Source organism: Ursus americanus, chromosome 10 (assembly GCF_024610735.1).
Source record: "Ursus americanus isolate L20-20 chromosome 10, mUrsAme1.1.p, whole genome shotgun sequence".
Classification (NCBI taxonomy): Eukaryota; Metazoa; Chordata; class Mammalia; order Carnivora; family Ursidae; genus Ursus; species Ursus americanus.
The window spans coordinates 66,840,631-66,857,243 of record NC_142136.1 but is presented as its reverse complement, the minus strand read 5'-3'; the positions used below and the strand labels follow the sequence as shown (position 1 = coordinate 66,857,243).

General features: G+C 39.1%; 1 protein-coding gene across 7 annotated transcripts in view; it reads left to right on the top strand.

Moving 5' to 3' along the window:
• The first annotated feature begins 422 nt into the window (after positions 1 to 422).
• PDS5B (PDS5 cohesin associated factor B) overlaps positions 423 to 16,613 on the top strand; it is a 186,464-nt gene continuing 170,273 nt past the window's right edge. For 5 of the 7 annotated variants that reach the window (XM_087865202.1, XM_087865201.1, XM_087865203.1 and 2 more), the window contains exon 1: positions 430 to 543. The gene's annotated coding sequence lies outside the window, so the exon portion shown is untranslated. Of the gene's footprint in view, positions 544 to 16,613 lie in introns of all 7 variants that reach the window. The other 2 variants (XM_087865205.1, XM_087865200.1) reach the window with 2 other exon arrangements.

Below are 16,613 nucleotides of genomic sequence, written 5' to 3'. Positions count from 1 at the left end.
ATTTCATTTACATGGCACGATATCACTATTCAATTTCAGTGTCTTAAAAAACACCCAACTTCTGTCTCCAAAGTTAGGTAAGTAACAATTTATGTGGTTTTCGGCAAAAGTCAAGGAAGCCGCAGAGGCAGAGAAAGGACTGACAGCTGCGAGTCTCTCTGCCACCGCGGCCACAGCGGCGGCGTGCCCGTGTGGCTGCGTGCGCGCGCGATGGGGCGGGGCGGAGTTGGGTGCGCGCGCGGGGACGGGGCGGGGCGGGGTGGGGGAATCCAGTGGGCTGGCGGGCGCGCGCCCGGGGCTGTCTGGTCGGCAGGGGGCGCTGCGCACCCACGCCGCGCACTGCCTGCCCCCGGGTGCTGTCCGCGGCGGTTCGATTGGAGCAGCCGCCGAAGAGCGCTTGGCGCCATTTTGAAGCGGAGAGGAGGAGGAACGGCCGGGCAGGCTGCGGAAGGGGAGGGGGGGGAGGAGGCGATTGGATGCGGCGGCGGCGGCGGATCCCGGAGAGCAGCGGAGTGAGAGGAGTAGCGTGTCGGGCACCCGGAGGTAGGAAACAATTCAGTTAACGGAAAGAAAATGTCTCTCTTCTCTGGTCGCCGTGCTCCATTTTTCAGCGCCCGCCACCGCGGCTGTGTCTGTGGCGGGGCTCAAGCGCCGCCCGCTGCCAGCCGAGACTCGCCTCCCGGCATCGGGGGCTGCAGCCGTCGGCTGCCCGGCGGCGGCCCGGGCCGAGAGTAGTGGGGCGCGGGCCGGGGGCGTGGGCCGGGCTGCGCGGTGGGGGTGGGGAGGGCCCCGCGGCCGGCGCGCTCCCTCCACGCCGCGGGCTCAGTCGCAGCCTCGGGAAATTAAACTTGCCGCCCTGGCCCCAGCCGGGCGCCCGCAGCGGCGGCGGCGGCGGGCGGCGGGCGGTGACCTTGCGCGCGGGCGGGGGTCCGCGCCCCGCAGCCCGGCCGCCCGCGCCCCGCCGCCACCGCCGCCCCTCCCCCCGCGTCCCGGCCGGCCGGCGGCTGTTTCCCGGGCGGCAGGCGGGCGGCGCGGTGCTCCTGTTGAATCCTCCCGCTGGCGGGTTTTCCCCCTTCCGGGCGAGGGGTGGGGAGCGCGGGTCGGGGCTGCACCCCGGGCGGCGTGCGGGCCTCGGGCGCCCTCGCCCCTCCGCCCGGTCCCCGCGCGCCTCGCCCGCGCCGCCCAGCCTTTGCTCCGGGCAAGGAAACGGGCTGCTGGAGTGACATTTTACACTGTTACTTGCCAATCGCCGGAGATAAAGCGCGCTAACTGCGCTCTCCGAGCTGGTGCTGGGGGAACCTGAGGACCTAGTGGAGGAAGAGCTCAGCACTGGCTGAAGGGACTCCTCCCGGGCGACGACTGGGGCTCTGGCTTTCCTTTAGGAAGCCTCGGAGTTGGAATGACAATGAAAATGGTGTGCAGTTGTAAATAGTTGACATTTTTTGCACTCAGTTATCTTAGTGACACTTGAAAAGTTTTTGGTCAGAAGGGAAATCTTGTATGTTGCTGCTGCTGCTGTTGTTTTTTGGTACATACGTTCAAGCTACGCCAAGCAGAGGTACAGTTATTTGAGGGAATGAATCTGAACCCCGAAACGCAGCGCCTCGCCTTCAGACTTGGCATGTTACTGCCTACCTTCCCCGGGAGCGTGTGAACTCAGGGCAGGGTTTGAAAGCAGTTCGCTACTCTCAACACACGTTTTAAGAATCCTCACTAACCCAATAAAAGGGAACCGTTTATTTTGCTTTGAAGAATATGAACGTTTTTTTTTACACTTTTATTATGAGATGATGGATGGGCGGTGCTGTCCTGAACGACCCTACCTTTATTCAATAGTTTCGGAAACTTTGGACACACAGCCTTTAATTTCGAAGGCTGGTCAGCGGTCTTGGGTGCGTTGGGGGGTCTTCTGTCTTCCTAATAAACTTTAAAAATTCACGTGTGATTAAATATGAGGTGAGCTGTAAATAAATTATAATTATTTAAAACTTGAATGGATATACATTGTTCTCAACTAACACATGTAGATAAAGTTCCAAGATAGAGCATTTTCTGTATTAACTCCCGTGGTAGTTAAGTAAAACAGTTAAACATACAAAAGTGTGGTATTAAGCAAAATAAAGGCTAAAAGGACACTTCTTACCTACGCAGTACATTTGTCAGAGATGTTAGCATTTTTAGGGACAGTAAGATGAGCAGTCCTGTGGTGTATGCAGGTCAGTTTGTGGAACAATTAATCATGAATCACCTGGCGATAGCAGAAAACCTAATTAAAATTTATATTGGTGAATATGTAGGTGAAAGTTTCAACGTGGAAAGTCTTAGGTTAAGAAAGACTTATTCTCAAAAACGTAACTATAAAAAACACGTCTTCAATCAGAGCATTACTCTCTGGAAATAAATTTACAAATACATATAGAAAAGGTTCACTTTAGACATTTTTTGCTTACTGAAGTAGTGCTTTTTTTTTTTCTTGACGTTTAAAAAAATTGTTGCGGGTGAGTGTTACTTCAAGGTGTGACTATTTTAAATGACAAGGTTTAGTGTTTGGATTGGCCTTTTATTTTTCTTTTAAAGAACTTTTGTGCCCTTTCTCCTTTTTTTTAAGATTGGTTCTCCTTGTAATAGCTTTGTTTTCACAGCAGCTTTTGTTTTCTTACTGTTGCTTTTATTCCTGTCTAGTTCTGTCTTTTCCCTCACTTTTTCCAGGAATTACAGAAGATAATGTGATGATAGTGATTCTTGTTGTCATGAGATGTCATGTAATGTTACTAAGCTTATATGACAGGTAGTCGAGTTAGCTGTTGGATAAAAGTTGCTTTATTTTTAAATTTATTTAAAAATTGTTCTGCAGCTTTAACAGATCCAAAGAGTAACGTTTTGAGGGCTTGGCTTTATCAATAATTTGTTAAGATTAAAATAAAGTGATACCCTGTATTAGACAGGACTTAACCTGATGAAGAATGAAATGGTAGAATATACCCAAAACTTTGTGAGGAGGGGACTATTTTGGGAAGTTGTGGTTTTTTCCTCTTTTTCCCTCTTGAATGAGGATTGCCCTTTGGCTTCCTCATTGCTACTTTTTTTGATCATGTGTACCTACAACAGGAGAACTCAACTATGATTTGGCTTGGATGACAAGTACTGTAAATAATTTTTTCTTTTAAAGATTTTATTTATTTATTCGACAGAGATAGAGACAGCCAGCGAGAGAGGGAACACAAGCAGGGGGAGTGGGAGAGGAAGAAGCAGGCTCATAGTGGAGGAGCCTGATGTGGGGGTCGATCCCATAACGCCGGGATCATGCCCTGAGCCGAAGGCAGACGCTTAACCGCTGTGCCACCCAGGCGCCCCAATAATTTAAGTTAGAAAAGAATAAATTTATGTTTCCTTTGTCAGAGCTAGCTATAAGGAAACTTAAAGATGGTCATCAACTCACTGTATGCATGAGAAATTAGGTTTAGATTGTAATTTAATTGATTTATCCAAAGTCACAGTCCTATTCATGTGGTGGAATTGGGGTAACTCTCCATTTCTTGTGGAAGCTTAGAATCTTCTACATTGTATTGTTTAATTCAGGACTTAAGTCATAGTTAAAATTACTGCCAGATAGTGTATTATTCTTCATTACCTTCACTCCTCTTCTTTTCATTCATTGAGTCAAGAAATAAAGTTTCAAGGTTAACCATCTGTTTCAGAGTCTGTTTTTAATAATTTTTATTCAGGATTCAGTCCACTTAAGTTGTCTTAGAAGATAACCTCTTGCATGTCTTTCTCTTCTGGAGCTGCTTGATCTTTCATTGTGCAGTGTTACTCAACATGGCATTTATTTATTTTTCCCGAAACCTGTAAGCCAGAGTAATTTTGAGGTTAGTATTAAACTTTACTTTGTTATAAGATGTACGTATGTGTATGAGTGTGTATTTTTTTCACTTTTAAACTCAATTTGTTGTACAAGTCATTTGTCACTTCGAATTCAAATAGAATTTGGAGAAAATTGTGTTTAGTTTGAGTATTCCTGTGTGGAAATGTTAAAAACTCCAAAAATACTTAGTTTAAAAATAAGCCCAGTAATTTCTCTGAGAACGTATTTACTTTTTAAGCATATTTAAGAAGCTGCGAAATGGTTTGCAGTTTTGACTCCTCCGTGTGTAGAAGTCAGCTCTTCCTCATGTTATAATGTTATCAACCTGATTATAACCATTTTCCCCAACATGTGAAAAAGGTTTTTAGCCCTTTCTCACTAATTAGTTCAAAAATAGGGTAACTGTGCTGTTTTGAGAATGTAATTGTTTTAGTTGGCATGGGTGATCATACACATTGAGAAAATTATGAAGATTAAATTCAGATGAGCAAAATTTAGTTGTTTAAAGTAAATCTTAAAGCCATTAATCTGAGATATTTAAAAAATCCATAGGAGTTGTGTTCTAATGATTAGAAATTAATAAGAAGCAGTAATTAGAAGTACTTGGTTTAGTTGTAGAACTTATAAGTGGCTAAGGGGAGTGGAGGAAGACTGATGAAAGCAGGGAGCATCTTTAAAGGGCCATGACCTGGAAGTACTCCTCTAACCTGCCTCTCCCTTTGACAGAGAATGCTCTAACGTGCTTCAGGTAGAATGAACAAATATTAAGCTTGCATATACGTAGAGTACCAGAGATGAAGTGTAAAGTAGTGGTTGGCCACCTGCACCAAGGTGGTGACAGCTGAGAAAACCAGCCGTAAGATCCCCTGCACTTAAGTGATTCTGCAAGGAGCAAGCCTTCCTCCTCTTCAGTAATAATTGAGATTGCTCTTTATGTGGGAGAGTGAAATTAGCCAAGACTAGATATAAAACTGATAGGAGAAGGAGAAGTTATTATAACCATAAGCATTTTCTCTCCCTAGGAGAGGATGGTTAGGGGCCCGATAGGAAATGAGAGTTTAAGGTTCCCTGGGCAGTGTAGGGATTCTTTTTCTCATTTTTCATCTCAGAGGTGATTTTAGAGTGAAGCAATTTTAAAGAAAAACCTCAGATATGGATCCAAAATTTATTTCCAAAGTATATTCTCTACTAGCTGAAATTCCCATCACGTGATTTTAGTCAGCCTTTAGATATTGAGATGGGGGAGTGTGTGGACAGTTGATGGTGAGAGTAGTGGTTCAGGTTGTGGGGATTAGAGGACTTTGTTTTATTTTTTATTTATTTACTTTTTTTTTTTTTTAGAAAAAGATTTTATTTATTCATTTGACAGAGAGAGAGACAGCCAGCGAGACAGGGAACACAAGCAGGGGCAGTGGGAGAGGAAGAAGCAGGCTCCCAGCTTTGGAGCCTGACGTGGGGCTCAATCCCAGAACGCCAGGATCACGCCCTGAGCCGAAGGCAGACGCTTAACAACTGAGCCACCCAGGCGCCCCGACTTTGTATGTTTTAAGTTAAAAGTTGTACATGTATATGATAAACCTTCTGATGGTACAGAAAAGTAAAAATAAAAGCTATTTTTCTGTTCCCCCAAAAGGTAATCATTCACTGTTTACAATTTTCAAAAAGTTTACTTTTCAAAAAATTTATGCAAATAGTATTATAGTATATATTGTATACCTTTTTTTTTTAAACTGCAGTTTACTTTTTGCCTAGTTAATGTTACAGAGCTGTTTTCATATTGGCACGTATAGATCAACATAATTAAAATGATTAGAATATTTTATTATATGGATATATAATAACTTTTTTGATCTGACTCCTTTTGAGTGATATTTAGGTCGTAGCAGTTTTCACTAACTGGTGGTATATGAATATGCATGTTATATGTTCACCAACATTGGGTTTTATTACACTTTATGCTTTTTGCCAATTTGACATGTGAAAGTTTTATCTTGTTTTGGGTTTGCATTTCTTTGATTACGAGTAAGGGTAAACTTTTTTTTTCGGGGGGGTACGCTTATTGGGCAGAAGTTACTTGTAGCACATACTTTAGATTAAGTAGCTTAATCTACTTGACTTTCTCCCCCTGCCTCCATCTAAAATGAACTGAAAAGAGGTGCAGCTTTTAAAGAGGAGTGATTATTTAAGAGACTGTGGTAGCTTGAGGGATGCATGGCTCTGAATGGAGAGACTACAGTGCTAGACTTGGAACTACCAAGGGCCACATTGAGGGTATCGATAGCCCTTAACTTGGTGTTAACAAGATATATAAAGGCAGGAAGGGAGATTTGAGAGTCAGGGCAAATAAATTTTGTATAGGGTCAGCTCTGTCTTCTGTCTGCTTCTCTTGTCTCACTACTGCTGCTTCCTACTCTTGACTGTCATTTCATTTTTACTTATACTGTCATTTGGTTTTCTCCTCTTCCCTGGCTGGGGTGGCAGCCTTGACCTTGTTATTTCAATATTTCCTCCAGAGATGAGGGACACTTAGTTTTACTTATAAGGGAAACTGATTTTGCTTCAAACCAGTCAAAGGGAGAGGATGTTAATTCTAACATTCTTTATGTCTATTTTCTGATCTTTACTAGTACCTCTCTGTAGTTGATATTCTACTAGAGTGTCAGAGGCTGAACTGTTTAGAAATCTGGGGATGTTGACATGACTACATGGGCTTTGTTTCTGTTTAATCCTACATACTACCCTCACCTGCAGCTTCACTTTTTTTTTTTTTTAATGAAATGAAATTTTTCCTTGTAGTCTGGGGAGGTGATTGGTTTAAAGGGCTCTTTCCTGTCACCTGCCCCCCCCAAGTGATAACTATGTAAAGGTGATGTTAATTAACTTGACTGTGGCGATCTTTTCACAATGCATATGTATAGTATCAAAATATTAGGTTATATACTTTCAATATATTACAATTTTTGTATGTCAAAGATACCTCAATAAAGCTGTAAAAAAAAAAAAGTTCTTGTCTGTCTCCAGTTATCATATACAGTAGTTAACATCAGAGAGCTGGCCCTTTTTCATCATTACCTTGAGTCTTGGCCAGTGGTTCTCAGATGTAGGGGTTTGGGATGCCCCCTCTCTCACCAAAACCTCACACCAGGACCCTTATTTGTCTGGAGACATTTTGGCTATTATAGCTGGGGGGAGTGGGGACAGTGGTGCTACTGGCATCTAGCGGGTAGAGGTCAGGAATGTTGCTAAACAGCCTACATTGTGTAGGGCAGCCCTCCACAATAATTTTTGGCCTAATATGTCAATAGTGCCAAGGTTGAAAAACCCTGGTCTAGATAGAACTAGTCCAGGAAGACTAATTCACCCAGGTCAGCCAAATTAGGCCTGCCCACCAACTTTGATAGTAGCAGTCAGGCTACTTCATGTGTTTCATGCAGTCTTATGCTCAAAGTGGCAAGCTTTGAAATATAAGTCTTGAGCACCTTTTTATTTTCTTGGTCTCTTTGGTAACTTTCTTTTCAGCTTTTGACTTTCCTTCTCCCTTACCTTTATGATGTAACCTAATTGGGTCAAGGCTTTGTAGTCCTAGTTGGAGTTTGGAAGATCACTAGCATTTTTGACTTGAGCAGCAGTAGGAGCATATGTGGGCATTTGTGGTAATGCTTGATGAGTGAAGCCCTTTCTAAGGAAGGCAAAAGAGTTTGGTTAAGCATATAGACTTAGACTGAAGACTGCTTAGGTTTTTATTCTGTTTCCATCACTAGCTAGCTATGTCACCATTAATCTTGCTAAGCCTCAGTTTCTTAATCTGTAAGATGGGGATAATAGTAGATACATCACATTTGAAAACAGCTTAATTTAGCTATAATTCACATGCAGTACAATTCATTCATTGGAAGTGTACAGTTGGAACGCCTGGGTGGCTCAGTTGGTTAAGTGTCTGCCTTCAGTTCAGGACTCCCTGAATTGGGCTCCCTGCTCAGCGGGGAGCCTTCTCTCTCTTCCCTTGCTTGTGCTTGGGTGCACACGCCCTCTCTCTCTCTCTGTCAAATAAAAGAAAATAAAATTTTAAAAAGAAAGTGTACAGTTTTCTAGTACATTCATAGGTTTATGCAACCATCACCACAATCTGATTTTAGAACATTTTTATCTCCCATAGAGGAGATAGCTGTCACTTCCTATCATGGCTTATCTCATTGGTTTTTTTGGGATAAGCCAGACCGAAGGCTTAACTCTGGTGCCAGGTTGGTAAGTACTCAACAAAAAGCTGTTATAAGTTGGTGCAGGGATACTGTATTTGTGGCAAAGTCCATGCACATCACTTTAGAGAAAGCAAAGATGGATCATTGTTTGTTAAATGGATATTGATGTGCTATATTATGCAAGAAATTTGTGCTCAGAAATAAAAAGATGAAAGATATTTTGTCAGTTACGAGATGTGTATTCAAGTAAGGAGAAATACTGGTAGTATAAAATACCAGTTATAATTACAAAATAACTTATAATAAGAATAAAGTGTTTTCAGAAAGGTATAAACAAAACATCTGAAATTTAGAATTAGATAAAAGGAGGGGTGCCTGGGTGGCTGACTCGATTAAACGTCTGCCTTCTGCTCAGGTCATGATCCCAGGGTCCTGGGATCGAGCCCCGCATTAGGCTCCCTGCTCAGCAGGGAGTCTGCTTCTCCCTCTGTCCTTCCCCCCCTGTTTGTGATCTCTCTCTCACACGCTCTCTCAAATAAATAAGTTCTTTAAAAAAAAAAAAAGGAATTAGATAAAAGGAGATTGATTAATCATGTTAGTCTAAGAACAAGGGAACCATGAAAAACTTCTTGAAGGAGGGACTATTTTGGCCAAGTCTTAGATGGTAAAATATGAGACTTTGACTCCTATGAAGAACACTTGAAGAATGCTCTACTTTTTGAGGTATTGGTATCATCGTGATCATTTTTTGCTGCCTCATGGTGCTGCCAAATGATTGCCTCAGGTAGTTTACACCCATGGTCTTTTTTTGATGTTTCTAATCTGTTGTGAATTTGGGACATTATCTAAATGTATTAAATCAGATTTTAGTGAGAGCTTGATGTCTGAGAAAAGGATATGTGTATGTGGCTTTATGCTGTCTCTTTGAATTAGTTGCATTTTTAGTTTATTTTCTGGTTTAATTGTGTGTATAGAACAAATGCCTAGATAAGTTAGGCTGATATAAATGTTTTCTTCTCCAAGGCTTCTAACAAGTATATCCCTGATCCCTCTCCTAAATTTCCTGTCATCTTTTTCTAGCGTAGTACCGTATGGGACACAATACTTTCAGTACATGTTAATAACTGAGCTGCCTTCCTCTACCCTTTAACATCTGGTGTTGGTTAATAACACAGATAACTTTTTTTTTTTAATAAGTTGTAAGGGATGACTAGATTTGTTATCAAGTCAGAAATGTGGGAGTCTTCTTGATCCCTCCTTCTATCAAGTGAGTTAACCAAATCCTGTTGATTCTGATACAGCATTTCAAAGTTTTTTTTTTAAATAAATAGTGTATGCACGTTAGTACTTCAAAAGTGAAACAGCAAAAAGAGGAAAAAAGATACACAATATGAAGTTTCTCATCCATACCTCTGCTCATCTGCCGAGTTCCCAAATTCCTACAGTAGATTACTAATATTATTGATTTTTTTTTTTTAAAGATTTTATTTATTTATTTGACAGAGATAGAGACAGCCAGTGAGAGAGGGAACACAAGCAGGGGGAGTGGGAGAGGAAGAAGCAGGCTCATAGCAGAGGAGCCTGATACGGGGCTCGATCCCACAACGCCAGGATCACGCCCTGAGCCGAAGGCAGACGCTTAACCACTGTACCACCCAGGCGCCCCAATATTATTGATTTCTTATATATCCTTTTGGGGATTTAAAAAATACAGCCATATGCAAATATGTTTATCCCTTCTCTCCAGGACTCAGTACTCCCTCCTCTCTGTCCCCGCCCCAACAAATGTTCCACATCAATGTTGAAAACTAACTGCTTTGCCTTTAATTTTTTTCACTTAACAATATACCATGGAGATCTCAACTTGTTAGTGTATAAAATGCTAGTGCCTTACGCACTGTCTACTTCTATTCCTCTTGGTAACTGCTGAGTGTTCATTTTTCTTATGAACCACAGTTTAACTGGTAGTTTAAAATACCAGTTATCATTGTACCATAATTTAAAAGTATAACGCCCATTGATGGGCTTTATAAGCTAGATTGTTTCCAGTTTCTATTGTTATAAAAATTCTGCATTGAGCAACATTGTACATATGCTGATGTGCCTGTAGGATAAATTCCTAGAAGTAGAATTGCTGGGTCAAAGAATCTAGAAGGTATAATTTTGATAGATATTGTTAAATTGTGTTTATAGAGGTAGTAACAGTATTGTGTATGTGAGAATACTTGTTTCCTTATACTCTTGCCAACACAGTGTATAATCAGGCTTTTTTGAATTTTTGCCAATATGATAGGTGAAAAATGGTATCTCAGTGTAGTTTTAATTAACATTTCTCTTAAAAGTGAAGCTGAGTGTCTTTTCATATGGTTAAGAGCCATCTTATTTTTTTTCCTGTGAACTGTCGGATCTTAATCTTTATTTACCCATTTTCCTGTCCATTTCTTTTTTTTTTTTTTTAAATATTTTATTTATTTATTTAACAGAGACGGAGACCGCCAGCGAGAGAGGGAACACAAACAGGGGGAGTGGGAGAGGAAGAAGCAGGCTCACAGCAGAGGAGCCTGATGTGGGGCTCGAACCCAGAACGCTGGGATCACGCCCGAAGGCAGACGCTTAACCGCTGTGCCACCCAGGCGCCCCTCCTGTCCATTTCTTAAATCTTTCTTCAGTCCGTGTGCCATTGGTTGGTTTACTAAAATTAACCATGACTTGCTTGTTTGCCTGCATTTACCTTCTGACGGGTCTCTGCTTCCACCTTCCTTCTCTTCTAGGCTATCTCTTACACTGCTAATGGAGTGATGTTTCTAATCACAAATTTGAATGTACCATTTCCTTGCTTAAAACTATTCAATGGCTCTTCATGGTCTCTGTAATCCAAATACCTTATCATTGATTTCGTGCCTACCTACTTTGCTGGCATTTCCTGTTACTTTCTCTTGGGCTCTCTAAACTCCCCAAACACTGAACTGCTCAGAGCTTCCTTTTGTATTAGACCCTTTGTCTCTATGTCTTTGTATGCAGTATTTCTCTGCTTGTAATGGTCCATTCCTGCCTGTCCGCATGTCCAGACTCCTGCTTTTCATCCCTCCCTTAATGGAAGGCTTCTCTGATACCTGACTCTTCTTTTGGACAATATGTGGTACTTTTTTCTACTTTTCACAGGATCCTCTGTATACCTCTATAATGGAAACCTTCACTTTATGTGTTGTTATTTAAGTGTTTCTTGCCCTAGATGGGTGAGCTTCGAGAGCATGAACTTTTAGTTATTTTGGAACCTAGCATAGTGTTTAGCACATAGTAGATGATAAATATTTACTGAATACACATAAATGTATGTATATATACACTAAATATACATCTGGACAACCTGAGACTAAGAGAAAAAAAGGAAAATTAATACAATGAGCTCACAAATTCTTTTTTAAAATTTATTTGTATTTGATTTATTTATATCAAGATGTAAACTAAATACAATAAAATATACAGATATTAGATGCTCACTTTGGTGAGGTGTGACAATTATATCCATGTAACCCATACCTGGAAGGTGATATTGAGCATTTTTGTCATCCCAGAAGGTTCTCTGGTTGCCCTTTCAATTCAGTTCCCTTTCCCCCAACCAGTCTGATTTCTAACAACGTAGATTAGTTTTGTTCTGTCTTCATACAGTGTGTGCTTTTTTGCATCAAGCTTCTTTGGCTTAACATATATATATATACAGATTTATTCATGAAGTTGAATGTATCAGTTTTTCTTTTTCTTCTGAGTTGAATTTCATTGGACGAATATACCAAAGTTTATCTTTTCTAATGTTGATGGACACTTGAGTTGTTTCTAGTTTTTTTACTATTAAGAATAAGGCCTAATATGGATCTTCTTGCAAACAGTTGTTTTCAGTTCTCTTGAGTAAATATCTAGGAATGGAATTGTGAGTTTATAGACAGATGTGTGTTTAACTATGTAAGAAACTCCCACACAGCTTTTTAAAGTGATTTTCCATTTTATACTCCCAACATGAATATATGAGAATTCTAGTTGCTGTACATTCTTGTCAGCATTTGGATAATCAGTCTTTTTAATTTTAGCCATTTTAATTGGTATGAAGTGGTTTCCCCCTGTGGTTTTATTTTGGATTTCCTTGGTGGCTAATGATGTTGAGCAATTTTTCATATAGTTATTGATAGTGTATTTTCTTTTGTGAATGCCTCTTCAAGTTTTCTACACATTAAAGAATTGGATACCTTTTTATGGATGTGTAAGAATTCTTAATATAGTTTGGATACACGTTCTTTATCTGATCAGTGTATTGAGTATATTCTCTCAGTTTGCAGTTTGTTTTTTCCTTAATAGTGTGTTTTGATGAAATCTGATCAGTTTTTTCTTTAGTAGGTTATGCTTTTTGAGTTGTAAGAAGCCTTTGCCATCCAAAAATCATGAAAATAATTTCCTGTGCTTTCTGTTAGAAGTTTCATAGTCTTAACTTTTGCGTATAAGACGGTGATCCATCTTGAATTAATTATTATGTATAATGTGAAGTAGGGGGTTGAGATTCATTTTTAAAAGTACATTTATCCAATTCCAGCATCATTGTTTGGAAAAAACCTTTCCTTTCGGGCAGAGAATAGCCATTGTGTCTTTGTTCAGAATCCTTCGAACTTACTTGTGTAGGTCTATTTCTGGACTCAATTCTGTTTCATTTATCTGTTTGTTTCTTCTTTGCCAGTGTCATACTGTCTCTGTTATCATAAGTTTTGGAATCAAATAGTGTGAGTCCTCCAGCATTATTTGGCCAGGCTAGTTCTTTTGTGTTTCTGTATAAATTTTAAAATCAGTTTGTCAGTTTCTATTAAAAAAGCCTTTTGGGATTTTGATTGGGATTGTGTTGCTCTGTAGAGACATAAAGGGAAAAATGACCTATGGCAATATTCACTGTGGTAGTCAGCCTCTTAACATGGTTCCCATTTATCCCTGTCTCCTGGTATTTGCACCTTTTCAAGCTGCCTTGCACATTTTATTAGGGTTGGTCTGTGTGACCAATAGAATATGGTGAAAGTGATGGCATATCACTTCTAAAATTGGTTAAAAAAGACACAATGGTTGTTATTGGTCTCTTTCTCTCTCATCACTCACTGTAGAAGAAACCAGATACCATACTGTAGAGAGACCTACTGTCAAGACTGTGAAGGGTCTGAGATTTTACCCTACATGTAAGCTAACTTGCTTACTTCAGTTTCATGGATGCTGATAAGACAAGGACATGAGGCCCCTGGGTCAGAGTTGAAAGACTGTTTACTGCCACTAGTGTGCTGTAGTAGTAGCGAGGGTATCAGTGTTTTTGCACCAGTGCCTTGAGCTCCATTTCATAGCTGGTAACATGAAGAAGGCCAGATGACACCTGCTTATGCAGTGGGTTGTGTTTCAGGAGAGGAACTCTGAACATAGGGAACCTGGATACTTTTTAATGTGCAATAAGCATACCTGCTCTTTGCTGTGGAGGAGACTTTATCTTCCAAGTCTGTTCACTTTATAGACATCGTTGAAAGATGTCTAGAACAAAAGGTAGTCAAGCCTCAGTTACAAGATGTGCAGAAATGCAAGAGTCCCATGGAGTATTGTCTCCTAACATCTCCATGACAGAGAATTGAGGCCTTCTGCCAGTAGCCTTGAGTGAGCTTAGAAGCAGATCCTCCAGCCTTTATTTGACTATGTAACTACCTATTGACTGCAGCCTTATGAGAGACCTTTGAACCAAACCCACCAGCTAAGCTGCTCCTAGATTTCTGACTCTTAGAAACTGAGATAATGTTGTTTTCAACTAAGTTTTAGGGTAGTTTTTTTTTTGTTTTTGTTTTGTTTTGTTTTGTTCTTTTTAAAGATTTACTTATTTGACACAGAGAGCACGAGTGAGTGAGCACAAGCAGGGGGAGCAGGAGAGGGAGAAGCAGGCTCCCCACTGAGCAGGGAGCCCGATGTGGGACTGGATCCCTGGGATCATGACCTGAGTGGAAGGCAGATGCTTAACTGACTGAGCTACCCAGGCACCCCTTGGGGTAGTTTTTTACACAGTAATTACTAATATAGTTATATACCTCTCCTTTTATTTAGGTCATCTTTAATATGTATTATAAACATGTGTTTTTATATATATACATACATATATGTGTGTATATGGAAGCTCTTTACCTCAGCCTCCTAAAATGGATTTTTACATACTAATATATTGTTAATATATCAATTACATGTTAGTGTATTTATTACACAATTATTTATTAAATAATATTTTAGTGTTCTTTGTAGAAATCTTGCATGTTAAATTTATTCCTAAAAATTTTTTAATGCTATTAAATGAGATTTTATAAATGTCCTTTTCAGTTTTTTTCTGTATAGAGAAATGCAGTGATAGTTACTTTACATTTGTTTAGTTAATTTAAATTCATTTAGTTCCAGTAGTCTTTTTGTAGATTCTTTAGAATTTTCTTTACAAAGACAATCATGTCATTTGAGAATAACACCGTTTTTTTCCCTTCCTTTGCTCATCTTATAAGCTTTTTCTTTGTTTTACCTTATTGCATCATCTCACGTCTTCAGTCTAATGTTTAAGAACTATGGTGAGAATGGACATCCTTGTCTTGTTCCTGATCTTAAGGGGAAAACATTGTCTTTCAGCATAAAATAGGATGTCGGCAGTGGGTTTTTTGTAGATAAAAGAAATCAGATGGATGATATTCCCTTTTTTACTGAGATTTTAATTTTTAAATTAGGAAAGATTGTTGAATTTTGTCAGACTCCTCCCCCCCAACTTTTTTGTATTTATTGAGATGATTGTATGGCTTTTATTCTTTAACCTTTTATTTTGGTGAAACGTGCTTCTTGATTTTTGAAAGTGAAACCAATCTGGCATTCTTAGGATAACCTCATTTGATCATGATATATTATTGTCCGTATATCTGTTGCTGGATTTGTTTTTTTTTTTAGGGATTTTAATGTCTGCTTATGAGAAATATGGCTTATAATGCATTCTGGAAGCATGGTTGTGCTAGCCTTTTAAAACTGTTACAGAAGGATATCCTCTTCAGTATTCAGAAGTAGTTTGTATAAGATTGGTCTTTAACGTTAACCATCTAAGCATGGAGGGTTTTTTTTGGTGTTTGCATGGAGGAAGGTTTTTGATAACAGATTTTGTTTCTTTGATAAATATATGGTTCTACAGATTTTCTGTTTTATCTTGAGTTTTTCAAGCAGTTGTTTTAAGTCATCAAATCGTGGCATAAAATTTATAATTTTCCATTGTGATCCTTTTGATCCTTTTAATGCCTATAGGATCTGTAGTGATTGCTCTTTTATTCCTGATGTTGGTAGTTTGTATTTTACTTCTTTTCTTGCTAGGTCTTAGCAATTTTAATTTTTTTCATAGCTTTGTTTTCAGCAAGTTATATTAATTGGCTTCTGGTTTTATCTTGATAATTCGTTTACTCTTTTTTTTTCTGTTGGTTTAATTTTTTTTCTAGCTTCTTAATGTGGGAATTTAGATATTTAAGTTTAAGACTTTCTTTTTAAATATAAGCACTTAAAGCTGTAAGTTTTTTTAAGCATTACTTAACTACATATCAGATGTTTATAAATTGTATTTTTGTTATTAATTTCTAATTTCTTTTGTGATTTCTTTGAGTCAGATTATTTAGCAGTGTGTTGCTTAATTTCCAGATGTTTTTGAGTTTTCGTAGATAGCTTATTATAGCTGATTGCTTATACAGTTTTGTTGTGGTCAGAGAACATATTCTGTAAGATTTCTGTCTTGAAATTTGAGACTTATTTTATGGTGCAGTATATGGTCTGTGATACAGTTGAGTCAAGTTGGTTAATAGTGTTCAAATCATTTGTATCAGGATCAGAAAACTTTTTCTGTAGAGCTATAAAGAAAATACTTTAGGTGTTGTGGATTATAGCCTTTGTCATAGCTATTCTCTCATTGTAGTGCAGAAACAGTCATGGTTGTATGTAAATGAATGTGCACGGCAGTGTTCTAATAAAACTTTATAAAGGCAGGCAGTAGCATGGATCTGCCTTGTAGTTTGCTGAAGCCTGATCTATATGTCTACAGATTATTTTTTATCCATTTCCGTTGTTGAGAGATGGGTATTGTTAACTTCCAGCTATAACTATAGATTTGTTCATTTTCCTGTAACTTAATCAGCTTTTGCTTTATATATTTCCTTAATGAATTTTTTGCCTCAAGGTCTCTGATATTAGGTGCATTCTTATTTAGTATTGATATGCCTTCTGGATGAGCTGATTGTTTTGCCTTTGATAATTTTCCTTTACTGAAGTTGATTTTTTTTTTGATAGTAATGTAACCATGCGACTTCTCTTATGTTTACTGTTTACATTCATGATATATAATTTTTCATTTTTAAACTTTTAACCTGACTTGTATTTTTGTTTTCTAAGTGCATCTCAAGACAGCATATATTTGATGGACTTTCTTTCATTTTTTAAAAAGTTTTCCTTTATTTTTTATTGTAATTGATACACAATGTTACATTAGTTTC